This window comes from Rhinolophus sinicus, linkage group LG07, assembly GCF_036562045.2.
Source record: "Rhinolophus sinicus isolate RSC01 linkage group LG07, ASM3656204v1, whole genome shotgun sequence".
Lineage (NCBI taxonomy): Eukaryota > Metazoa > Chordata > Mammalia > Chiroptera > Rhinolophidae > Rhinolophus > Rhinolophus sinicus.
Window position 1 is genome coordinate 51891249 of NC_133757.1, and position 25848 is coordinate 51917096.

The 25848-nt window shown below is 47.0% G+C and overlaps 1 long non-coding RNA gene across 2 annotated transcripts in view; it reads left to right on the forward strand.

The window, feature by feature from the left end:
• The window catches only part of LOC109454824 (uncharacterized), a 135185-nt gene that overhangs the window by 82238 nt on the left and 27099 nt on the right, over window positions 1-25848 (forward strand). For both annotated transcript variants that reach the window (XR_012498526.1, XR_002138528.2), the window contains one exon: window positions 18794-18901. This is a non-coding gene — a long non-coding RNA (uncharacterized LOC109454824). The remainder of the gene's footprint in view (window positions 1-18793; window positions 18902-25848) is intronic.

Genomic DNA, 25848 nt, shown 5'->3' on the forward strand with positions numbered 1-25848 from the left:
AAGGGGCCCTGGTGTCCTGTGCAACCTGGGAAGATTGTAGGAGGAAGGGCATGGCATCTTCCTCTTTGCTTCAACATTCTAATTTTGTTCGTGGTGATAATGTCTTAGCCCCAGGCAAAAGGCTCATTTTTCCAGACTCCCTTTCAGCTAGGGAAGGCGTGTGATGCAGTTCAGACCCATGGGGCATAAGCAGAAACTGTCTGGGGGCTCTCAGAAAGGATTTTCCTTTCCTGATAAAAGGCATTGGATGCTGCTGCTGCTCATTCCTGCCCTTTTCCCTTTCTTCCTTGAAAGCAGACTTGAAGGCTGGAGCTGCAGCAGCCATCAGTCTCTAGAGGGAAAGATCAAGAAAATTGTAGCAATGCCAGCCACAAGCTGGTAAACCAATGCTAGTAACTATGCTACTTCCATATTTCTGTCAGGTGAAAATAATGTCTATTCATTTAGTCCACTGTTGGTTGGTATTCTGTTACCTGTAGCTGAGTACATTTCTAACTAATACAGAGGTGAACTCTGGATGGTGCCAGCCTGACTGTAGAGATGCCCATGGTACCCAGAGTAATCCAGACATCCCTGGGCCTCATCAGCCCATGGGCAGAATGAGGTGATAATACCCAAATGCCACTAGCTCTGCCCTTCAATTCCTTCATTCTTTAAAGTCTCATTCTCCAACCCTTTTTAGCCCCTAGGTCATTAAGAAAGTACCTGAGTGTGACATTGATATATAAGTTATGTTAAACTGTGTAATGGAATGCCTAGTAAGGCAAAACTAGGTTTTTCTAGTCAAATAAGTAATGCTTCTTGTCTTATGCAACTATGAGATAAGTAGGCAAACACATTGCTTTGGAAAAAGGATGCCACAGGGAATGTTGTGATTCTAAAAAGGTTTCAGCATGCAGAGCTGGTAACAGGTGGGGATATTCACATATGGGCCAGAATGGCTGCTGGGAAGACTAGAGTCAAGACCATGACTGACCATTCCCATTCGGGGTTTAAGATTACGAGAGCCTCTCTGATGAACTGAGTTGGGCCCCTCTGAGATCCTTTGTCAGGAAAAGATAGGAAAGACCCAGGGGGTAAATTCACCACCAGAGAGTCCAAATAGACGAACCAAGCTAATATCAGGCTTAGATGCTTGTTAGGGAGGCTGATGCCAACCTAGTAGGTGGCAGGGCAGGGACCCTTCTGACCCAGATGCTCTGGTAGAGGTCGTGCTGTGGGAACAAAGGTTACACATAAAAGTATAGAATAAGAGTTGTAGCTGGAGCCCAAGTGTGGGCCAGCTATGCTGTGTGTGTCCTGGGCTTGGACCAGCAAGGGCGGCGCAGAGCTGTGGCTGTGAGTGTCAAACTGCGCAGAACCAGTGTTCAACAGTGCCCCCTTGTGGCAGCAGACTGATATGACTGCTCAGTCCTGTCTCCATTTGGCTTTTACAGACAGAACAGACCCTGCTGCACTATGCTGCTCCAGTTCTTGGATAGTTTGGGGAAGGGGAAGTGAGAAAGACTCCGAGCATTAGAGAGGTAGTATAGCACAGTGGTTAGGAGGATGGACGCTGGGGTCAGATTGCCCAGGTGAATATTTCTGCTCTACTACTTACTGGTTTACCTTGTGTACAGGTCTGGCTTTCTGGACGGCAGATCTGTGCAGTCTCATTTAAGAAGCCTACCTTAAATAAGCCCCATGCTTGGTTTAATACTTAGTGTCTTGAAAGTTTTAATAATTTGTGAACAAAGACCCCCATTTTATTTTGTACTGGGCTGTGCAAATTATGAGGCCAGGCTTGCTTGGGCAAATTACTTTCCTTGCTTCAGTTCCCCATCTGCAAAATGGGTGAAAAAAATATTACCTGCCTCAGAGAGTTGTGAGCATTAGATGAGTTATACAGTAGGCCCTTGAATAACGTAATTTTTGTTCAATGTCATTTAATTTAAATGTTGACAAGATGCTGTGGAACTTAACTCTTGTTTATATCAATTAACCTATGGTAAAATTGGTTTCATTATAATTTTGTTTTGCCACGGTTCCAAGAACCTATTGATGACGTTAGGTAAGGACTTACTGTATACATAAAGTGCTTAGAACAGGATCTGGCATGTAGTAAGCTCCAGGAGGGAAGTGTTAGCCATTGTTGTCATTCCTATTAATTTAGGCAGGTGAGGACTCCAGCAATTAATCTGCAAAACACAGAGATGTGACCACGTTTGTGTCTCCAGCTAGTGAAGCAGATCAGATCAAGCACCTGGGGAAACAATGCAAGGAAAGGAAAGTGTGACCCCTGGACTTACTCTTCACACAGGAAGAGATGCCTCATTAAGCCCACATCCATCTGGGCCCACAGGGCTGACAAGAGAGGAGAATGCTGAGGCCTGAGAAGTCTGGAGTCAAGGCCAACCTCCTACCCCAGAGGCTGGCAGCAGTAGTTGGGCATGGCTGGGAGGGACAGGCTGGGACACCTCTTGAAAGAAGCATGCCTCCTCTCCAAGGAGGCAGGACCACTGATTCAGGACCACTGACCCCACCCTTGAATGTGACACACTGTCAGGCATGGGTGGTCCAGCCTGGGCCTTCCCTCCAGCCTGGGCCCAGCCTGTATTTATATACCCAGATCAGGGGATAGGATGTTGTGGAGGAGGCTTTATTATGATGATTATTCTAACTAAATTTATCTATTGACATGTAACATACACACAAAAAGAGGGGAAATCGTAAGTGCCCAGCTCAATGAATCCTCACAAAGTGAACACACTCTGTTCAAGAAATAGGGCGTCCCAGAAGTCTGGAAGCTCCCAGCCGCACCTCTCCTAGTCACGCCCTCCTTCCCTAATTAACCACTACCCCACATATTATTTTTTAAACCTATTAGATTGCACTGTTCCAAATTTTTTATTTTGAAAGATTTCAAATCTACAGAATAAGTAGCAAAAAATAGAGCAGGAAGAATTGGAACACTCAAATACTCACCTAGATACACCAGTGGTTAATATTTTGCCTCATATTCTCTCTGTCTTATCTCTCTTTTTTCTCCCCCATCTGTACACACGCAATTTTCTGAACCATTTGAAAGTTATTTGCAGACATCATAACACTTTCTCCCTAAATATTTCGGCACATATCTCCTAAACACGAGGGCATTTATATAGTGCAATTATCACACTCAAGAAATTGAACATTGCTACCATATTATTATATTATACAATTGATATTCATATCTCCCCAGTCCCAATAATGTTTTTTTATAGATATATGTTTCTTTAAGTCTGTAATCCAAACCTGGAACACACTTTGTATTTAGTTGTATGTCTCTTTAGTCTTCTTTAATCTAAAACTGTTCCTTTTTGTTGTTTTTATTTTTTTTTGTCTTTTATGACATTGATATTTTTGAAGAGTACGTGCAAGTTTTCTTGAATGTCTCTGAGTTCAGATTTGTCTCATTGTTTCCTCATGGTTGAGCTTAGTTTAAACATTCTTAGCAAGAATGCTGCAATTTTTATTATTAATCATATATTCTTTATAATTCATTTATTATTAATAATAGTGGCAGCAATTTATTGAGTGCCCATCCTGTGATGTGGGTATTATTGTGTCCAATTTACAGATGGGGTAACTGAGGCAGAGAGTGGCTAAGTACTTCTCCCAAGGTCACATAGTCACAAAGAGGAATTGCCAGGATTAGGTCTGACTCCATTGCGCATGCTCATAGCCAGTACAACTCACTGTCAGTGAGGACGGGTCCCACTGGAAGGAGACCTGAGGCTGTGCCCTAGAGCTCAGGGACTGTGTTATGTTCTCTGTTGAATTCCAGGCTTAGTCAGGGCCAATTCCAATGCAAGGGTCCATAATTCTTTATTGAATAAGTGAATGAATGATTGTTCTATGGGTAAAGGTTAGCCTGGACTCCGTGGACCACTGCCAGCTCACAGAACCTGCATCTCTGCTGGGGGGACCTGAGAATTTATGTGGTCGTTAGGTTTTCCTGATGATCCCGATATAGACAAAATTAAGTGAAAAAAGCGAGTTCCAGAACAGTGTGTACTGGATTAGTCTATATGTCTCTTTCTCTGTGTTTTAAGGTTACCTGGTTTTATGTAGATTTACAGTTTCAGGAAGGAGTCTAAAATGGTTAAAAATAGTTACCTCTGAGGTTTGGGGCTGAAGGCCTGGAAAGGGGGGAAGACTTTACCTGCTACCTGATGCATTATTAGAAATGATACAGGTGATCAATTAATACATTCTTTTTGTAAAAAATTAAACCCTACAGATAAGTGGAGCAATTACATAATTTATCACCCAAACTGAACACTTTTGAGAGTGAAAGGCAGCACCTTTATTAGCTACAACAGCAATAGAGAAAACAGAGGCCATCTGGGCAGACCCGGGCAGCGGTCACCCTGCCAAAGCCAAAGCCCCTTTCATCACCTCCCATCCCTGTTAGAGCCCTCCCAATCGGAGGTAACCACTGTTATCAGTTTGATGGGTATTCCACAGACTTTTTAAGTACAATACGTAGCTACTGAAAGCACTTTGGGAGGTATCACATAAGTAATACCTCACTAAATGTAATAACACGAAAGCTGCTTTTGTTCACTCGATAATGTATGTGTTGGAGATTTAGCCATGTCAAGCCCACATGGGTCTACTTTATTCCTTTTAACTGCTGTTGAACATTCTGTATGTGAAGAGACCACATCTTATTTTTCCATTCTTGTGGATGGATATTCGGGTAGTTTCCAATTCTTTGGAATCACTGACCATGCTTTGATCATGATGATGGAGATAATGTCTCAACAGTGGAACAACCTCACATCCATCCAAAGTCAGTCTAAAGTTAAAATATTATCAGGAGGTGGCATTTTTGAGGAATAACTCAATTTGTGAGCAAGGTCCCTCACCAGGCCTGAGGATTCTCCACTTCCCCATCCCAGGAAGGTAGAGGTGGGTGTGACAAGTGGGGCTCTCCCCACCTTCTCCATCAGACGGCTCTCGCAATGCCCTTGGCCTCTTGAGATCTTTCTTGCAGTTGAGGTCCAGCTTATCTCCCCAGACCTGGCTCCTTCAGTCTCACTGTTCTTCTTCTCCTCTTGCCTCTACTGTTCACAAGGGTATTTCACTCACCTGAGGTGACAGCTGGCTGTGGCGGAAAGAGCCTGTTCTTTAGAGCCAGGCAGGGTATGCAATTCCCAGTTCCAGCGCTGCCTGACTGTGACCTTCAGTGAATTGCTTCCCCTCTCTGGGTCTCCAGTTCTTCATTTGTAGAAGAGGGAAATATCATTCACCTCCAGGCTTGTGAGCACGTATGTGGGCTAACAGAACAGGTAGGACACGTTCCCCGTCACCACAAAGTGGGTGCTTGGAAAGTGTTCATTGCAGTCCTCTATTCCTTGTCTCACTGTTGTTTTGTGTGGCTTGGTGTCGTGCAAAATTGAAAAGCCTGTGGGTGCTCCTGAGAACAGAGATTGTGTCGTCTTCCCCTTTGGCACCATCCCCACTCCTCTCAAGTTCTGGCATAGGTGGTGTACACTTTGGGCTCCAGGAGGGAAGGATGCTGGGAGGTTGTCCTTATCCAGGGTTCTAGGGGGATACCCAGAGAAAAAGAGGGAGACAAGGCCATTCCCTTGAACAGATTTTTCAGTCTGATAGGAGCACGGATTCCTAATTCTGGGGGTCTGCTCTGTGATGGAAGAGACCTGGTCTTTGCCTCCAGGGGAACTCCTAGTCTGAAGGGAGGGACATGGTCAGTACCCCTGAAGCATTTATCCTGTTGAAGGAGACGTGATATCAATTTCCAGGGAAGTTTCCAGACTGCTGGAGGAGACGTCCATCAGGGGAGCCTTCCTGACTTTCATTGAAGACTCTCTCTTTGCATGAACCTGTCTCACAGCAGCCCTCCCTGACGTATATATGTGTGTTGGTGCTGCTCTCTCTATGGGATGTGAGTTTCAAGAGGGAAGAATTGATATGTCACCTTTGGGTTTCTAGTCCCAGCTTGTTATTGGGCATCCTGAGGGATGCTTGCTGTGGGCCACATTCTCAGGGGCTGCCAAGAGTCAGGCTTCTCAAGCTGTACAAAGGCACAGACAAAGCAATTTAGAGGAGAGTGAGTCATCAGAGACAGCTGAGAGGACCATGGTGCAGGCTGGCCAGGGCCTGGGACCAGCCCTCACACCTTCTCCACCCTCCCCCCAAGCTGCTGCAGCTCTGTCTGTGGCATCTCAGAGGAGCACCCCCTCAGCCTCTCTCCCCATGGGAGCTACGCGCTGAAGTGGGAACCTCTGTCTCTGTAGGAGAGGAGGAGACACGTCAGACACGGAGCTGATGGGCAAGTCAAAACTGCTGGTTAAATGGCTTTAAAGTGGTGGCCGTTTATAAGTTAATGAAAGAGAAAATAGGCACATTATACATACAGATTTGTCCTTAATGAGGGGAAAAGGCATTGTTTACTGATGTTCAGTTTTAATTATCCACGCACAAGGCTAGCTTCTTTCCAGCAGTGCCTCGTGCCCTCATTTTCTTATCTTCCACTGCGGTCCTTTAACTCCTTCAGTGCCCAGCTGGGCACCGACTCATCTCTCAGAGTGTCAGGTTCCAGTGCTGAGAAGCCAGCACTGGCTGAGAAGCCAATTCCTGACCAAGTCTGCAGGGACTTTTGACCCCGAGACAGGCCCGGCAGCTGCTGTGTCCTCTGCTCACCTCAGCTGGATGACCAGATGGAGGACAACACTTCCAGGCCCTCATGACACCTACCTTTGGAGGGAGGCCGAGCTGAGGGATGGCTGATTTTCTGGGGAGGGAACTACAAAGTAGCAAGAAGGACCAACTGAGGAGGCAGATAAAGGGTGGGGGCTGCAAGCCAGGGACTCCCCAGGAGACAAGAGCTCGCGAGCATCATCCACCGATCCCATCCTTTATAGTTTCTCTGAAACTCAGGAAGGAAGGCGGCTTTGTTGGGAAAGGTGAACATTGGGGTACGTCCTGAATGGGCTCCTCATTGAAGCTACTGTTGAGGTTACACCTGTCCATTTCTCACTTCAGCAGAACATATGAGGTCACTCTGGGATAAACAGATAGATCCTCCCCACCCCATACGCTTCCCTCTCATCTCCAGGTCCCAGCCATTACCCCAGCCTGCTAGACACTGCTTGTCTTTGGTGGAGAAATAGATTAGCAATAGCAATGAGAGTGGAATATGCATGACTAGTGCAAGTGAGGTCACAAAGCCTGCTCAGCTTGGGAAGCTGGTGAGGGAAGAAGAAGGAGTTATATACCTGAAGTGGGTAGAGGAGATGGATTCAGTCCCAAACAGTAATCTTTCAGGAGCATGTTTGAGCTGTCTTTAGGAGCTTAGGCTGAGAAGGAATTTGGCTCGCCCTTGAACTTTCTGGGTGAGTTTCAGAAGCAGTTTTAACTTGCTAATGCCCAGAGTACCTTCGCGACTCCGCCCTGGGAAGTCCAGGGAAATGTGTCTGGGAGCTACTCACAGGTTGTTGCACTAGTGGTGGCAAAAGCTCCTCCTCTGTGACCCCTAGACATAAGTACATGGAGTGACCCCACAGCACGATTTTGAGGGTTTGATAGAAGGGGGGACTTCGTGGTTGATTAAAAAGACAGGTAAACAACTTTATACCAATAAATTTGAAAATTGAGATAAAAATGGCCAGTCTTAGCAAAACACAAGTTACCAAAACTGACAAAAGAATAGAAAGCCTAGATAATCCTATAACTATTAAAGATCTGAATCCTTAATTAAAGATCTCCTCACAGGGAAAATGCTTCACCTTTAGCCCTCCCTTTAGCAGCGATTGGGCATTTGCTGCTATTAATAAAGAGGAGACTTCGAGCCGCGTTCACCTCCTTATACCTATTTTCTGCACATTAAAACCCTGAGACAAGGAGAGTTATGTTTTCATCCTCCTTCCCACCCTTGACCCAGAAGGGATGTCCTGCACCAGCATTTTCATAAACACTTGCTATTTGCAGGTTGGAATGTGTAACCAAGAGACTTTTAGGAGAATATTTATTAAGGGTCTATGTGCCAAACAAGTCACCTATATTGATCTTACTTAATCTGCACAAGCATCCTGCAAGAAAGATGTTATTACCCTCCTCTGAGACTCAGAGAAGGGGACTGACTTGTCCAAGTCACAGAGTTTGTGAGACGGGAGGAAGGCAGGATGGAGCCCAGGGATGTGACTCCAAAGCCCATTCCTTTCCTGCTGCACCACACAGCTGCCCAGAACAAGTCCGCTCCTTCCGCAGGGAAAGGAGGAGCATGGCTGGATCCTCTCCCCACTCTGGCCCCCATCTCTGGCTTGCTTTTTTTTTCTTTTTTAAAAAAATACTTTTATTAGCATTTATTTGATGCTAAATTTAGTCCCAGGCCATAAGTTTTTGTTTCTTCAGTTTTTTTCTGGGAGATCTTTTTCCCCTGTGCAGCCTCCTCTCCTGGTTCAGGAACAACCTGCTTTATCAGTGAGGATCATCTCAGTGTGGCAGGGAGAGCTCATGTGTGGGTTCATCCACCCGTGGGCTCTGTGAGCTCCGCACTGCATCTTGGGAGCTTTGCTCACGTGGATGTGCTCAGTGACCAGAGTCTCCATCTAAACCCTCAAGGTCAGCATTCCTCTCTGCATTTTCAAGCATGTGCAGGAAACATTCTACACTCCTTTTGGGCCACCGACCCTGCGTCCAGCCCCACTGTTAGGCGTGGGCACACCTCCCAACTCCACCATGGTAACGACAGAATGGCACACATTGAAAAGGACATTCTTCAGATACTTGGTGGCTTTTTGGATATGCATACTCTGATGGCCTGGGCAGTTTCACAAATGTTCTTAAAGTGAATGTGAAAATTTGAACCTCTTGATTTACATGATTTTGTGGGGTTCTCTGGGTCAAGCGAATAGCGAACCATTTTCAGAGGTCACCTCCAACCGCTTAAAGGAAGAGCCCATCTCTGGCTTTCAACATTAAGGTCAGCATCCCAGGTCCCTCCCACCCTGATTACAATGCTCAGGAGTTTCTTTAGTTAGTCAATGACCCCCTTATCTCACAGCCCCCAAAACTGAACCAAGCATTGAAAGGCATGGTTGGCTATTCTGGTCATCTATTGCTAAGTTAAAAGTTATCCCAAGCTTAGTGGTGTAAAACAACCATATATTACGCTTACAGACTCCGAGGGTCAGGAATTCAGATATGATCCAGCAGGGATGCCGTGTCTCTGCTCCACTGTGTCTGGGCTTCCTCTGGGAGAGTTGAAGGCTTAAGGTGACTCAACCACCGGAATCATCTGAAGGCTCCTTCTGGTGGCTGGTGGCTGGTGCTGGCTGTGGCTGGGAACGTAGTTGGGACTCCAGGCCAGAACATCTATGTGTGGCCTCTACATAGAGCTTTGGCTGCCTCACAGTGTGATGGCTAGATTCCTGTGCAAGAGAGCCTGGTTGAAAGCCATACTGTCTTGTACCACGTACACTTTGTGGGTTGTGCTGACTCATCTCTGTGACATTTCACTTGTTGAGGTAGACACAAAGTCCTGCCCAGCTCCAAAGGGGGCAGAAATAGTCCCCACTTCTTGATTGGAGAGTGTCAATGTTCTAGAAGAGCAGGTGGGACTGAAAATGTTCCTGTGGCCATTTTAGGAGAAAACACAGTGTGCCTCACGGGCCCAGCTCAGAGGAAGCTCTCCACACAGGAGGACGGGAGAGGTGTCCGTGCACAGGGTCATTCATTCAGTCAACACATAGTGAACAAAACGTGTACCATGTGCCAGGCACCACCTTCCAGACCTGTCCCCAGCTGCTCAGCCTTTCAGCCCTGCCCCCACACAGGTCCTCCCCCTGAGGCCCTGGGAGATTTGATCAAGATGAGGGAACTTTGGGCTTAATTCTCTTCAGTCTTCTGGGAAATATTGCTCTAAGTCACTGTGGCTACAGCCCAGAGAATAATTTCTCCTACCGGGGGCTGCTATTGAATTGAAGTTTTATATTCTCATTTCTGGAAAAAGCAGGCAAATGGAATAGTTTCTATTTACTGAAGAAGAAAAAAAAGTTTTTTACTTATATGTAGCTCTTATTTTTGTTGCAACCATGGGAGAAAAACAGGCTTCCTCAATAGGAAAGAGTTTCTTGCCCTTTGGTGAGACTCAGAAGTATGTAGGAGAATTCATTTGTGAATTGGGTTATTGTGGTGTAGAGGAAGAAGCTGGGAGAGTTCCTTTTCTTTAGCACATGAGTGTGGCTAATATAACTGGTTCACTATATATCACCATGGAAAATGTCATGAGCTGGTCACGACACGTTGATAGTGTAATAATCATAGTAATAACGAATGTGTATCATACTCGAGGCTGAGCATCTTATACACGGTCCCATTTAATCCTCTCAACAATGCTGTGAGGAAGGTACTAACATTGTTTTCACAGATGAGGAAACTACTTACTAAGGCTCAGAGAGGTTAAGTAATTTGCTCAAGTGTACACAGCTAGGAAGTGGTGGAACTGGGATTTGAATCCAGACCCATGGACTCCAGAGGTAGTTCTCTTAACATTGGGCCATGCTGTGCAAATAATAGGCCTGGTAGCTTAAAGAGGGCACAGGTTCTGGGTGTTGGGTCCCTCTTGGTTGGGTACCAAAGACTTATTCTGCTGCTTCAGTCTCCTCATCTGTAAATGGGGAAAACACCTACCTGAGCAAGTTCTGTAAAACCCCAGTACTCCAGACCCAGTGAGCACTCGATGCATGGTTGTGGGGGGTTCCCTACCCTTTCTTCTTTCTCCCTAATTTGACTTGAGCTGTCCTGTGGAGGGGGCATCCCTGCCCAGAAGTCAGGGGACAGCCAACATGACTGCCTTACTCATGGCTGCTCTAAAAGCCCTAGTTCCCTAAGCTCCTGCTGGATTTTAGGATTCCAGCCCCTCTCCATGGTGATTTTCGTTGGGAGAACTTTAAATGATTTTATAAAAACTGCAAATGTACAAGGTAATTGAGTCTTCTGTTTTATTACCCTGAGCTGCCTGGACCTTGCCTGGCCTCCTCCTCACTCATTGAGCCGCCGGAATAAAGTTGGAAGTGTTTGCGCTGGTAATATATAGGACTTAATTAACCTGGCCTTTTATAGCATTTCCAATGGAGGGTTGGAACGAACTTCGAGGCATCTTGAGAAAAAGGGAAGGGGGGCCTGGGGTGGGAGTGTGTATGTATGTACAACACTCGCTGTTGTTTTTTTTTTTTTTTTTACTCCTGTTCTTTTCTCTAGTACTTTAATCAGCATTTAATGACCCAGTTGAAAATCTATTATTTAGACCCAAGCACTGGTAGTAGGGCTGGAGGGAAGCCTGCCTTTTTCCTTCCCTGACAAGCCCCACTGCAGGCCATGGAGTGGTCAGTGAGTCCAGCCACACCAACCACATTCCCAGAAACTTCCAGCAGGGGGGCTAAACTTGCTCCTCTCAGGTAGCACACAATGAATGGACATGAACAAATAGACTCTCTATGTTGGCTCATACCGTTCCCTACTCTAATGTAAACCGACCTAAGAAGTCTCCAATGGAGTCATGTCCCCACTCCTGGGACCCGAGGCTGAGTTAATCCTGCCATCCCTTCCCCCTTCTACTCCCCGACAGTCCCACTCCTTTCTCCTCCCAGCAGGAAGCCAAGCCTGAAGTGGACACCCTTCTAAACCAGCCCAGGAAAAAGTGACTCAATTCAGGTCCACCCTGGGCACGGGGGACAGGTTTATAACTGCCAGGGGACCTTCATGTCTTACAACGGTTATTTTAGGGAGATTTCCAAGTGAGGGCAGTCAGGGTAAGTGCCTCTCACCAGCTGCCTGCTCAAACCATCGCTCCACATACCATGGCTCATAAATGCTACCCCGACGCCACTGCCGACTGGTTACATCATCCCCAAACCTCATGCAACAATTCGATTTGGAAATAAAAAGGCAGGTGTTAATTGCCTCACTCCCTCTGCCCCTTTGTGGTGCCTCTGACCCTCGATAGCTTTTAACCTCACAGTTAATAAAAGTTTGGGCCCTGGCCCCAGCACAGCTCCTCATTCATTCTCTCATAACGTCAGCAAATTCTTACCGAGTGACTGTAATGCACAAGTCATTGGCCAGTCCCTTAGGGGAGAGGGTTAGGTGGCCAAAGATGAGCAAGAAGCATTTCGTGCCTGAGGAAAGTCCAGAAGATGCTCCCAAATTATGCAGATTTGGGCAGTAGGTGCTATGGGCCCCCAGAGAAGATCTGGGTGCAGCCAGGGTTAGAGTGGTCTCCAACTCTTGAGTGACCACTCTTAAGTTTACCTGCCCAGCATCCATTCCTCCTCCGAGAGAGTATCCAGGTTCTCCTTTGGGGAACTTACATCTCTTTCACTACGTCTGTGTGGTTTCAAATGGGGTTGAGCATCTGGGGTCCGTAGGGATCAGCCCACGACTAGAACTAGCTAATCAGAGCTGTTCAGCCCCTTGGCCGCAGTGATTAGGTCAGTAATGGGTGTGGGGCTGGAGCTGGGCTAATGGAAGCGATTGCTGCAACCACTGGAAAGGAGAAGCTCCTTTTGTCCACTGGGGTTGACCAGAAGTAGGTCTGGAGCTGCTAGCCGCCATCTTGCCCTCACTTGCGAGATGCTTCCTGGGCCTTAGAGTGAAGCCATTTCATTTCCTCCTGCAGGAGAACCTCTGGCTTCAGGCCATGCTGTCTACGGCACCAGAGTGAGCACCTCTTGGTTTTTATGTGTGTGTATTATCTCGGGTCCAAATGACTCTCTGTCTACCTTCAACTAGTCTGTGCCCAGGAAGAATTTCAAGGAAAGCAGAACTGAGAGATGGAAAGAAAAAGATTGTCGAGGATGTAGGTTAACTGGATCCAGCCCTGCTTAAGGCTTGACAACCCCTGGACTTTTACTTAAGTGAGCCAGTTGAACGGCTCAGGTTTTTCTTATTTACACTTGTATAAATCTGTTTCCTTAGATTTTCTGTTGCTAATTCAGCCCCTGAGTCCCAAGCTTTCTGGGTACAGGGACCAATTGGAAGCCACCCTTCCCCTCCCCCGACTCAACAATGGGCCAAAGAGACATGGTTTCCTTTCCACTTTCTTGTTTGTGATAGAGGCAGGGCGACTCGACCCTTGCCAGGGTCAGGCCCTGGCAAGAGAGGTGCCTAGAGCACATGATTTTAGGGGCATTCATTTTTAAGGTCTGCATTTGCATGACTCTGAGAGTGAGTGACTCCTTAAATTTGATACCCTGGGCTCCTCTCGCCTCATCCTAGACCTGGCCCTGTTCAGGTTGCTGAGCATTTCCAGATCCGGCCTGAAGAATTCAGTTAATTGCTTCTGTCTTTCCTCCCCTAGAGGTGGGCGTGGCTTATTCTCTGGGCCTTGGAGGACAGTGTCCCATAAAGGCCTGTTCTGGACTTTACCAGGTCAAACCAGAGCAGAACGCAGTGCATCTCATTTCAGTCCAAGTATTCTTCGAAAAGGCAGTCAACCTACAGCATCCATGTTTGAGAAGAGGCTCAGGCACAGATAAATCAATGGAGACTCTTCAAATTAAAGTGGGCTCAGAATCATTTGGGACACAGATTTAAGGTTATCATTATTTATGTGCCTCCATGGTTCAACTTACCTTAGAATGAGACGATATTATTCCTGGGCACAGACTGGTTGAAGGTAAGACAGAGAGTCAAGCACTCAGCTGGGGAGACTCTTCCTGGGATAATACACACATGAAAGCCGAGAGCTGCTCGCTGCGGTTCAGGAGATAGCAGCGGCTGGAAGCCAGAGGCTCTCCTTTAACCACAGCAACTGGCTGTGTGTCCTTCAACACAACTCTGTACACCTCTGACCTCTGTTACCCCGATTTGGAGGGGCAGATTGTATAGGATGAGCCCTGGAGACAGAGAGATCTGGTTACAATCCCAGCTCTCACTCACTTGGGCAAGACTCACTCTGAGACTTGTGTCCTCATTATTATTCCTCAGTGGGAGTCATAAAGGTGCTTTCCTCTAAGGGTCGTTTTAAGATTCAATGAGATAATGAAGTGTTTAGCACGGGGCCTGATATAATTTCTCAATTAATTATTATTGGTGTTAATGTTATTCTATAAAACAAGAAGGCATATTAGAAGATCAAAAGCACTGCCGTGCATTGAAATGCCAGTTCTAGATCTAGTCCCAGTCCTCTGAAAACAGTTCTTGTTTTCAGGGCATTTAAAAGCCAGTGTGAATTGAGCACCTACTAAGAGCTTTCTGAGGGAAGAACCAAGCCCTGCCTTTCCAATTTTAAGGGCTCTTCAACACCTCCAGCCTACAGTAACGTCTTCATCAGGATTCCTCTCAGACGGAGGTTTTCATTCCCCTTCCCTTTTCCTCAATGGACGCCTTTCTTTTTCTTTAGAAATCTTACAAGAAACTTGTATGCCTCAGATATACCACTCAGGTTATCCTTAACCCATATACCGCTTGACACTGATAATTTCTTTTCAGATGTGTGTCCTTTTCCCTGGTTAGATCATCAGTACCTTGAAGGCAGGGACAAGTCTTGACCTTTTTGCTGTCCCCATAAATCTAGGTATAGGACAGGTCCTTAGACATCAGTATCGGGCCCATGAACTCCTGCCCAGCCGGGCACTGTGTGCCTGGGCCTGAGGAGGGTAAGAGAGGGCACTCGGGAGGTTTGGAGGTATGAAGAGTCCCTCTGACTGCAGAAGAGATCCCACCTTCTTTTTGGACAGTTGGAATAATCAAAAGTTCTTTCCGAAGCAGTAGCAGTCAGAAAGAGCTGGGGGGCTCAGTCACCCGAAGCCCTTCCACAGGCTGCAGCCGCCTGGGTCGCCAGCCTCCCCACCAGCCCCAGGGCTGCAGCTGAACAATGCTGGCCTCTTAATAAAAACAGCACCAGTGCCAAGTCCTAACTCCACTGGAGAAATAGCCCGCGCCCCTTAATCCCATTAACATTTCACACCTTAATGTGGCCATATTTTTGGAAAGCCAATATGAGCTGAGTAGCTTATTGGTATGCAGCTCCACGTGGGGGTGGGGGCTCCCGGGAGGAGGGGCACTCTACAAAGGGGATGTAATTAAGCCTCAGAATGTTCAATATATGCCCTAAAAGGAAGGCATTTGGGGGCATGAGAACAAGAGTGATGGGCTTGTCCACAAGGTTGTGTGCAGTAAAGCTTGACCACTGAGAAGTCCCAACACGGCTGCCACCCTTGCTCACCCCAAGTTCCCACAGTAGCAGGGCCACCCACTCACCCTTTGCATCCCTAACTTCACATTTCCCAAGCAGACCCTATCGGCAGCTCTTCTCAGATAAAATACATCATCATTTGCTCCATTAGAAAATAAATGTATGGCTATATTATGGGATTTGCATTCCATTACCTTGGTTTGCATGCCATAAAACATTTATTACACCCTTGGGCTAAAGTCTTACTAATGACTGGGTGCGAGGCACTAATGTGGTGCTGGTCTTACTCGGGAACCAGAGATTAATGCCTTTTGATGTCACCCAGCTAATAGTTGTACTCACCAATTTGTCCCATCAGGAGACATTAGAGTCAGGCCCTGTGCGAGGGTTGGGGTGGGTGGGAGCTACAGTTCAGCTTCTGCTGGGAGTCTGGGTACCCGCTTCCTACCCCTACCTGGTCTTGTTCAAAATGGCCAGAGGGAAATCTCAGTGTCCGTCCTCTTCTATCCCCCCTTCCACTTCCACCCCCACCCCCAGCAGTAGCCTTGGGCAAGCCCCCACCGCTGGGTGTGATGGAGTTACATGGGGGGTTTAAACGTCTGCTTTCTTGCCAGACTGCAGCAGCAGCAGCAGCAGTGGCAGCAGTAGCAATAACAGTGGAGAGAGTGCACTAGCACACGTACACACACACACACACACACACACACACTCACACACACACATGCACACACACCCGCCCTTCTCTGTCCGGGAATTTGCCAGACCTGCCCCATCAGCTTCCCATGGCAGCCCTGCAGAGGAGGCTCAAGCCCACCTTCACTTCACAGGCAGGCCCCCTCACAGCCCCTGGCCAGGGAGACAGGCCCAGCACTGGAGGTGAATAGGCCCTTTGTCTCCTCAGCTGGCGGTTGGAGCAGACCTGGGCCCAGCCTGAGGGGATGACCTGGTTTGTAGGCTGTTGTGATTCTCTGGGGGCTCCTGAGGTGTCCTGCGTGAGAGACAAAGCTATGGGGCTAGAGATACTCCCCTCACTAATTTTGCTCAAGGTAGTAGCAAATTATTTCAGGTGGCCAATTTTTTTCTGCTCAACAGCCAAGGTCTCTCCTGACTCTGTGTCTAGTCACTGCATAGAGTTTTAAAAAAGATATGTAAGTCCAAGCATCAGCCATGGTTGCTGAATCAAATTCTCCAGACTGGGGCCTGGGCCTCTATACTTGAAGAATCTGATTCTCAAGTGATGTTGATATGTACTCAGTCTCAGGCTGGTCCTTGTTGGGGCACCAGATAAAGTTAAACTTCGGATCTTTATTCTGGCAGCTTTTGCACCCACAAGGGAAGGCTGGGCAAAGGTCAAAGGTCACCTGTTGCAGAGCAGCACAGTGGTGAGGAGAGAGGGAGGCTGCAAGAGAGCCCAGGCTGTGAAGACAAAATCTTCCTCTGTCACCCCACAGACAGCCCACCACTCCCCATCTCCCTCAGGGTCCCAGACCATGACACCCATCAGTGTGTACTCCATAGGGAGCTCCTGTTGCTTATTTCAGGTCACCAGCACACCCTCCATCCTGCTCCCCCTTCTCTGGTCTAGAGTCACTAGAAGCAGCCTTGCTCAGGGCCATACCCTTTGCACAGCAGAAAACTCTGAGGTCACAAGAGAGGTGGGAGCCCCTAGAATAAGGAGGGACCTGAAGAGGACGCTTGGTGGACAGGAGGAAAGACCGGGCAGAGTTCTCTAAAGTCCCTGTCCAGACGGCCCCACCGGCCTCATCCGCTCTCCCTTCCTGGCCCCTGCAGAAATGGCAGTGGAGACAAAGCTAAAAGGGGGAAGCCCTGTGCAGGGCGGGCTAAGTGCAGAACGTAACAGTTAGCGTGGCATAGAGCAGGACGACGTACTGAACAAGGTTCTCTTCCTTTGGATAATAATATAGGATATTATTATTCTTATCTTATAATAACGTAACCTACTCTAATAACATAATGCATGGTGAGCTGCATTGCTAAACCTTATCTAGATTAGGAGGGAGGCGCAGAAAATGTTTAGTGAGATTGGTGGCTTAAAAATGAGGCCTAGTGGTAGTAACGTGGATTTAATTTAGCCAGGGACAAGTTCGTGAAATTCCTTCTTATTGGAACCTCCTGGTGAGGTGGGCCACCCGGAACCATGTGCTCCTGCAGGTATGACAGCAAAGGCCTATGGGTTCCGAGGCCAGTGTTCTCGCCACAGCTCGTGACCACTCTCCTCCCTCACCCTGGGGGGAGGTGGTGGCACCAACCACCTCCTAGATAGAGTGGACTCAGGGCTTCTTCTGATTTCCTCTCACTCCTGGGAAACCAAGTTGTCATCCTTCCCTGTTGTAGGATGGCGTCAGCCTTTGCTCTTTGCCCCAATACTATGTGCCCTACCTCACTGGAGCAATCCATTGAAGCCACCACTGTTTCAAGTCCCCATTCAGGAAGCCACATGGCTCCCAGCAGCCCACTGCTTAAATCCATGCCCCTCCTAGGCTAGCCCTACCCTCAACCCAACCCTGAGCCCCAATGCAGGGCCCCAAGAGTAGTAAGTCCTGGTCCTTGCTCTGGGGAGATTCTAATTTTCAGAAAAACACTCTACAAAGGTGTTAAAGGTCTACAAGAATTACAGATGAACCACCATAAAAGCACATTACTTCTGACCATGCACCTCTGGAAAGGCTGGTGAATAAGGTGGTGCCTAAGGGCGGAGATGGGGGAGGTGGTGGGATGCACGATAAGGTTTGGCCACGAAGGGAAATGGTGGGAGCAAACATTTGGAGGGGGAATGCTTGGAGAATGGGAGGGGATGGGAGGAAGGATTACCGTGGAAGGTTGGGGTCAGAGCAAGAAGCATTGTTACTGTGGGTCTGAATTCTGAGTGCAGTGACAAAGAGAGAAAGAACTTTGTGCTCCAGTGCTGGGAGTGTTTCCTGGCTGAGGCCAGAATCAGGGAGCCCAGGAATAAGGCCATAAGGGCTGGACTGGGGCAGGAGTGGGAAGGAAAAGGTGAATGGAGGAAGCAATAAAGAGGTGTCAGGAAGAAGCTGAGGACTGCTTGCTGGTGGGAGATGCTGGAGCCACAATTAGCTCGAAGGCAGTGGTTCTCAGTGGGGTTGTGCTGCCCGGGGGTTAGTTTGGATGTTTGTGGGGGTGTTTTATTGTTACAATGTTGGCATGTAGTGTGTGTGTGTGTGTGTGTGTGTGTGCAGGACTTGGGACTGTCCTCTGCATACTGCAATGTGTAGGACAGTCCCACGCCATGAAGAATTCTCGCCTGTTCCATGCAACTTTTGAAAATCCCAAGCAAGCTGCTGTGTTCTCCACAACTCTAGGGGGCACCACTCACTTACATGATGCAGTAAATGGCTACACAGTACCCAACCTGCACAGCCATGAGAGAGGTCCTAGGCTCGTCAGTGTGCCTGGTGGAAAAATCTGTTTTACAATGAGCCAAGTCTAAACCAAGATATACGCAGAGTATTTTTGCATGGTTTAATATACACTGAATTTTCTAGGAATGCAACTCCCGTGATGATCGAGGGGGAAATTGTCCTCTGTTCTGTACAGAACCTTACCAAGAATTGTTCACCATTTCAGAAACTGCTATTCATGCAGGCACATCTCTCACGAGCCTTAAGTCACCAGTGCATATGCCATGGCAGGAGATACTGACAGCTGTCCCATCATGTGGTTTTCTGTTTAGCTGTAAGTATTCAATTCTTTATTATTGCTGAGCATTAACATATTGAAATATGTATTCTTTTATTATAACTTACATTCTTTTGAGTTCTCCTTTATATTACAGTTGGGTCAACATATTGACTTAAAAAAATATGTGGATAGGTTGGTTATGTTATCTCTGCTTTCCATCCTGGGATAGTAAATGGGGTGTGACAAACCTGATAATAAAAGGAGGCTGTGAGTCTGGTGAGCTGAGAGCCACAGTCCAGAGAATTCCAGCCTCAACAACTTCTCTGGGAAGCCTGGTCTGGCTGCTTTAATCCCACCCAAAGCCTGTTCTTCTTCCTTCTTAAATGAAGCCCTTTGTTGTCACTTGTGTCCCAATAAATACATAAGCTCCCCAAAGGCAGACTTAAAGTGGTCACCTTTTATGGCCTTGGGGAAACCAGCGCTAACCTGTCTCACAGACCTGAAATACACAAGTCCAATGATGAAGGAACCCCTGTGGGGAAATACAAGAGAAGGACATTCACAGCAAAGTAATGCAAACTCCAGAAAACCCCATCACGAAGCTTGAAAGAGCTGAGCAAAATGGAGACACCTCAGACTCTAGAACAGAAATTTCACAACAGTCTCCTGAAAGTAAAGACTGATTAGGAAAAAAAAAAAATTCGCAGAAAATCACTGAAAAAACAAATAAGTCACCCAAATTCTGGGACGGTTGAAAAACAATTTCTTGGACGTCCAAAGACAAGATGTGTTGAGGATGGGGGTGGGAGGGCGTCTGACGTGGTGATGATGACTTCAGAGCGACTTCGCAGGCAAAGAGGCATCCTCGTAAATGGGAAGATTAGGAAGACTGGCCAAGCGGAGAGACAGGGTTTATTCAAGGTCATGGATGATAGTACCATAAAGGGTGCCTAAGGGGGGCTTGGCTCCTCTGGACTTAGGGGCTGCATTAGTGATACCTGGAGGGCGACCACATGTTCCCAGTGAGGATTCTTGTGTCCTAACTCAAAGCAGACAGTGGGCCCGGGCCCTGGAAGGAAGGAGGCAATGCTGGGGTCTCCAGTTATTTCTAGGGGTTCCCCAAATGAATGCAGTAATCCATTTCCATTTCTTAAAGAGAGAAAAAAGAGTTAGGTCTGACACATGCTGCATTTTTGGAAAGAGTGATTTTTAGTGTGTATTTCAGTTTAGGGGAAGCATGAAGCAAAACTCAGTGCGATGTAGTGGGTGTCAGAATTCCTAAGGTCATTGACTTCATCAGTGGGGTTCTGGATTCAGACTTCCAAGTTTGTATCAGCTCCTCTACTGAGTAGCTGGGCGACCTTAGGCAAGTTACTTAACCTCTCTGTGTGTCAGTTTCCCTGCCTCTAAAATGGAGATAATAATACTATTTCATTGGGTTGTGAAAATTAAAGCAGTTAATACAGTATATGAAGTGCTTAGAACAGCATATGGCACATGGCAAGTGCTCCATAAATATTTGTTGTAACTGCTGTTATTACTTCTGAGAAAAGGGCCAATTCCTATTAGCTTCCACTCCCTCCTTACTGATTAACCAACGAAAGATGGCTTTGGGAACAGAAGGGAGGAATGTGTGTGTGTAGGGGGGACGGTGGCATATATGCTCTCCTCCCCTTCCCAGAGAAGCCAGGGCATGGAGGTTAAGTCCCCTGATCCTGGTTCTATATCCACTGTTTAGAGTAGTAAGTGCATTAGAAGTGGAGATTATAGCCCCTTGGCCCCAAAGAACCGGGCAGCGGACAAGGAGTGACCGTGCCTATGCAATCAGTGCACCCCCAAACCATTTTGGTTAGAAAACATGGTGCTCAGGAGGGGATACTCCTCTAGTTTTCTCTTGTACATTTACCATTGCTTGATAGCAATCCTAGTGAGAACAATTCCAAATCTAAACCTGGATGCAGGGGAAAGGATGCCAAGATCAAAATCAGAGATGTTTGCTGGGGACACAGCATATGCAAGTGTCATCACTGGCTGGAGGGAAGGAAATCCAGTCAGCTCACAATAGCTTCATCCAAGATAGCCTGGTTCCTAGAGAAGGCAGGGTGGGGGAGCCTGCCACTGAGAGGCAGGCAACCTGACTTTTCAGCTCTCCTGCGAGGCTTGTGGCCTCGGGCGTGGCACTCTACTTACCCTCTCTGCCTGTTTCTCCCCATGTCAATGCCTTATGGGGATATCCAAGGGGGAATTGTAGGATGTTAGGACTGGATGGGGTCCTACAGGTTACAGCACACACTGGCAGTGCCCACCTCATCCCCTTGCCCTACCATGTCAGGGATCCAAGCCTCACTTTCAGCTGCTAGCACCTGCAGTGTTCTGCCCGAGAGTTTTCTCCAACCACTGCTGCACCTTTACGCAGCAGCACCTTTACGCAGCAGCTCAGAAGCCGTCCTCCACCAATAACCAACAGGTTCATTGTGTAAATACCTTTTGTCCCGTGGATAGGCTAGCTCTGAGACGTGCACTCTAGGCTGTCTCCCAGAGTTCCCCAATGGCAGTGAACTCCAGGTAGCCACAGGGCTAATTTATTTAATAACATACGCCTTATCAGTTTCCTTCCCTTCCCTGATTCACATCCCCACTCCCGAGGTCACCTTCCAAATAAACTACCTGCCCAAATCCTATCTCAGGATCTGCTTCTGCCACACTAAGGCAGAGGTTATCTGGCTGAACCACTTTGTGTTACTGAAGCGAGATAATTGCTGGAACATGCTTGCCCATAGGCACGACAGGTAATAAGTGTCCACCTAGCAGGGCTTATACACAGCCCAGAAAGAATCAGAACATTTGCATCATTAAGAAGAAGTACCTTCCACCCCCAACCCAGGAAATCTTGTAGGTAGAAGTCCGAGATGAGACCACCCTCTGGCTTTTCTCTCACCAGCCGTCTGTTCCTAATAACCCCACCCACGCACTGGAGACTCTCTGACTTGATATTGCAGGACGCTGTCACTTGAAATTAATTGCAACTAATTAAAAATGATCCGGTTAGGACAATTGCACAATGGCGCTCTGGAGACCGCTTCATTCCCAGAGGTTTGGTGGCGTTTGCGGCTGCTGCAGCCCCAGTCGGCCGGACGGGGCCATACATCATCGTGTCATTTTACATTGTTATTTCTCTGAAAGCAGCAATTTAAAAGAGTCTCAGATGAACCTTGAGCAACTTCGCACTAAAAAGAAAAATGTTACTGTCCAAGATCTGTAAAATATAACATATAGGCTCAAAGAAGCCACTTGACATGAAAAGCGGCCTTAAGTTTGTGCCGCGATTTGCATATAATATATAATGTTGTAGCAAAAGGACCCACAAAGCAGGCAGAGGCTGTAGAACATCGATCCTCAGCCCCTTTGTTCAAACTGGGTCACCTACTGTTCCTGGTTATTATTTTATCACAGCCATTCTTCATGTAAGGTGACAGGGCAGCATCTAACCCACTGAGTTCTAGGGATTGCCACCTCCTGCCCCTTATTTAGGGGAAGACCCAAGATCCCTCCTGACGCTGACACTGAAAGCATTGCAAGTCCCAAGTTGGCCTTCCCAGTTTCCAAGCTGATCCCAGGAGTGGCAGTCCTATTGGACGATGCACTTCTCAGGCTTAGAAAATACCCCGTAAATGTAGAGCAGCCTAGCAGTCTCCCCACTTCATTTCAAGGGAGCCCAGGTAGTTTGCATGAATTTTGCCCCATGTCCTTGAGCTACAAATCTCTCCAGTCAGGACACCTGCTGCCTCACCTTGCTTCTGTGGTCTCCACGGCACCCTCCGACCCTCTCCTCATCAACAGAGCAGGGGGAAAGCATGCATTAGAACAGAAAGGGGTAATGTCAGAAAAGCATCTTCCAAAATTATTTTTCTAATGCTCTGGCTCATTCTGCAATTAAAAAGACAAAGGAGGTGGCTTTCAAGGGTACCAACAAAAATGAGAAACCTCGGCAAAACAGAAAGAAAAAAGTTCAAAAGTAAAAAAATCAAGATCTTTACAATGAAAAGTCCAGGAGAAATATAAAAGACTGTGATACAGATAAGATCACAGGAGAAAAATAGCAAGCAGATATGCACACAGAATTTTCTGTAATTATTCAAATTTGGTTCTGGGCTTCCGGGACGCCAAAGGAAGAAAGGAAAATAAGCAACGTGGTTAATTACAAATGTCATAGGTCCTTAAAGGAAAAGCAGACCAGCTCCTTAGAAGAAACAAGACTTTTGTGTGGACCTCATGTGGATTACGCAGTGGTTGGCATCTTCATGGTTAGAGCAGACGTGAGGCTTGTGGATGCCCCTACATTGGAAATTGTGAAGGCACCTGTCTGGGAGATCCAGGAGATGGGGATCAAGTACGCGGTTGACCGATGGATGGCTCCATTCAGGAATGAGACCTAGATACTAGAGGAATGCAGGAACCTACCCCAACTTCATCTCCAAAGTCTTCTCCCTGCAAAGCGTTTCTTTCAGCTCTGCTTTTATTAGAGACTGGGCAGTGGACTGTTTGAGGCTCTTGTTTCTGACAAAGACCTGGAATTCATGTGTTGCTTGTGGCTGAGGATTGGATCGAGAGATATAAAGGACAGCACATCAGTACCCTGGAATGCCGTGCCGTCATCAGCAGGAACAAAGGAGATGATACATACTATTAGGAAAAGTTGTGTGACACAGGATTAGGTGCCAAAAACAAGTTGCAGAACAGTAGGTAGTATGTGACTCTGCTTGGATTAAAAATGAAATAACAAAACAACATAGGGGTGTAGAAGATTTCCAGAAGGATACATAAGAAATTGGTGACAGTGTTGAACATTGCGGGACAGCGAATTTTACAGTTTACCTAAGCCCTCCTTACTATAATTATGTAATAGATTTAAAAAATAACTTTTAAAAGAGTTAACCAAGAAAACAATGCAATTTTGTTAAGAAGAATGAAGCAGATCAGCATTATTGAAAAAGTAAGCTATGAAGCCAAAATCTGGATAAATAAAGATCAAATGTCTAAAAGTGGTTATCTTGGGAAGGTAAGATTACAGCAGACTCACTTGCTAACTTAATCATTTTTGTAACACTTTTATGATAAGTCGGTATTACTTTCATAATAATTTTAAAAATAACATTTTAAGTCAACCTAGGGACTGTTAGGTTGATTGCCTTTTATGAAAATTAAGAAGCCTAATCAAGACTTATCCAAATGAATGGCCGCCCTCCCTCTGTAGGCAGCAGGCCAGAAGAGAATGTGCAAGCAAGATTTTTCTTAAGGAAACAGTGGCTCTCTATTCTGGACACGAATGAATGAATGATCTTAACATTAACATCCTGGCCTCACAGAGCACTGATACTCACCAGGGAAGGTGCTTGTAGCACCATCCAGAGGCCGGTATGCTTTTGAAAAGAGCATATTTAAAAATTGCTATTGTTTCATGGTAGCATAATATGTTTGGACAACTAATTAATTTTTAACAACTCTGGCTATTTCCTTCTCTTTGTCTTCCCCCAACCCCCTACCCCTTCAAGCTAGCTTATTCTATGCTGCGTGCCTCAGGGAAGAGATGGGATAGCAGAGAAACAAAGGCTCATCCTGGCTTTTACTTTCACAGGTTTAGGGAAAAGGACCCAGTGAAAGAAAATAAATGAATAAATAATGTTCAGAGGGTATATCTCACTCCCAAGACTAGAAAATGGGGAAGCGGGAGGATCGGGGTGGGGGTGCGGAGAGGCTGGGCCCCCATGGAGCAGGGGCCTCCATAGAACCAAGAACTTCCACTTTCAGAAGCTGAATCAGCTCACTATGTTTTTGTTAAATGAATGAATGAACCCGTTTGTATGCTTTTTAGGCAGGTGAGACTGAACAGAGCAAATCTACTAGGGACGCCAATGGCAAATTGGTATCAGCCCACGGAAAAGCAGGGACCAAAGGCCCCAAGCTTGGCTAGAAACTCTACTGTTCCCTGCCAGGCCAAGGCAGTACCTCGCTTGCCCCTGCACCCCAGCCGGGGAGCTCCTTGAGGGCGGGAACTCTCCGTCTACTATTAGCTGAGAGCGCAGCTCAGACCGTGGCGTGTAGTGGGTGCTCAGTCGATGTTTCCTGAATGTGCCAATGCACCAAGGTGCTGAGAGTCAAGGAGAAGTAGCCTGCACCTTTGGGCACAGGGGGAAGGCATCTTCAGATGCTGAGATATCCCTCTGCCTCTTGTCTCAACCTTTGGCATTGGCCAGTGTTTCCCAAAGTGTGTTCTGTAGAACCCTAGTGCTAATTAACAGGTGTGAGGGATGCTAATGGGAGTGACGTGGAAAAATTGTTCTGTGGTTCTGTGGTCAAATAAGATTGGGAAATGCTCAGTTAAATAAAGTTAAATGGGTTTCTTGACTTCAGGACTTTTAAGAGCCTTTAACGTGTGAATATAAATGATAACTCCAAGAGTGGTCTTACGTTTTGAAAAGTTTTCTAAACTTACCTAATCATGAAACCCATTTTTCAAGGAGAACAAGCGTTGCACAGAGCCCTTTTTGGGAACCACTGGCCTAACCTCATATCCATCAGAAATGGAAGGAATTTTGAAGGCATTCTAGTGGAACACTCCCTCTTCACAGCGGAGGCAAGAGAGGGAAAGATCAGAGAGGGCAGGGGATGGGCTGCAGGAAACATAGCAAATCAGAGTTGGGGTTTGGGCTAGAATCCAGCTATACCTGGACCCACGACTCTTGCTGCTTTCGGTCTTGACCTCTGGGTTTCTGAACCCTGGCTTGTCAGGCCCGCTTTGCTCACTGGCGCTCTCAGAGTCACAGATACTTAGACTAGGAAAGCCTTCAGAGAAGTGGAAGTCCCACTGCTGACCTCACTTCCTGTTTTGGGCCCCAGCTTCCTGCCACAACCCAAGTCTGGAACTTGTAACCTGTACCTGCCAGCTTAATGCTCTTCACCTATACCTCCCTCCCTGCCCCCTCTGCCCCTCCCTGGCAAAG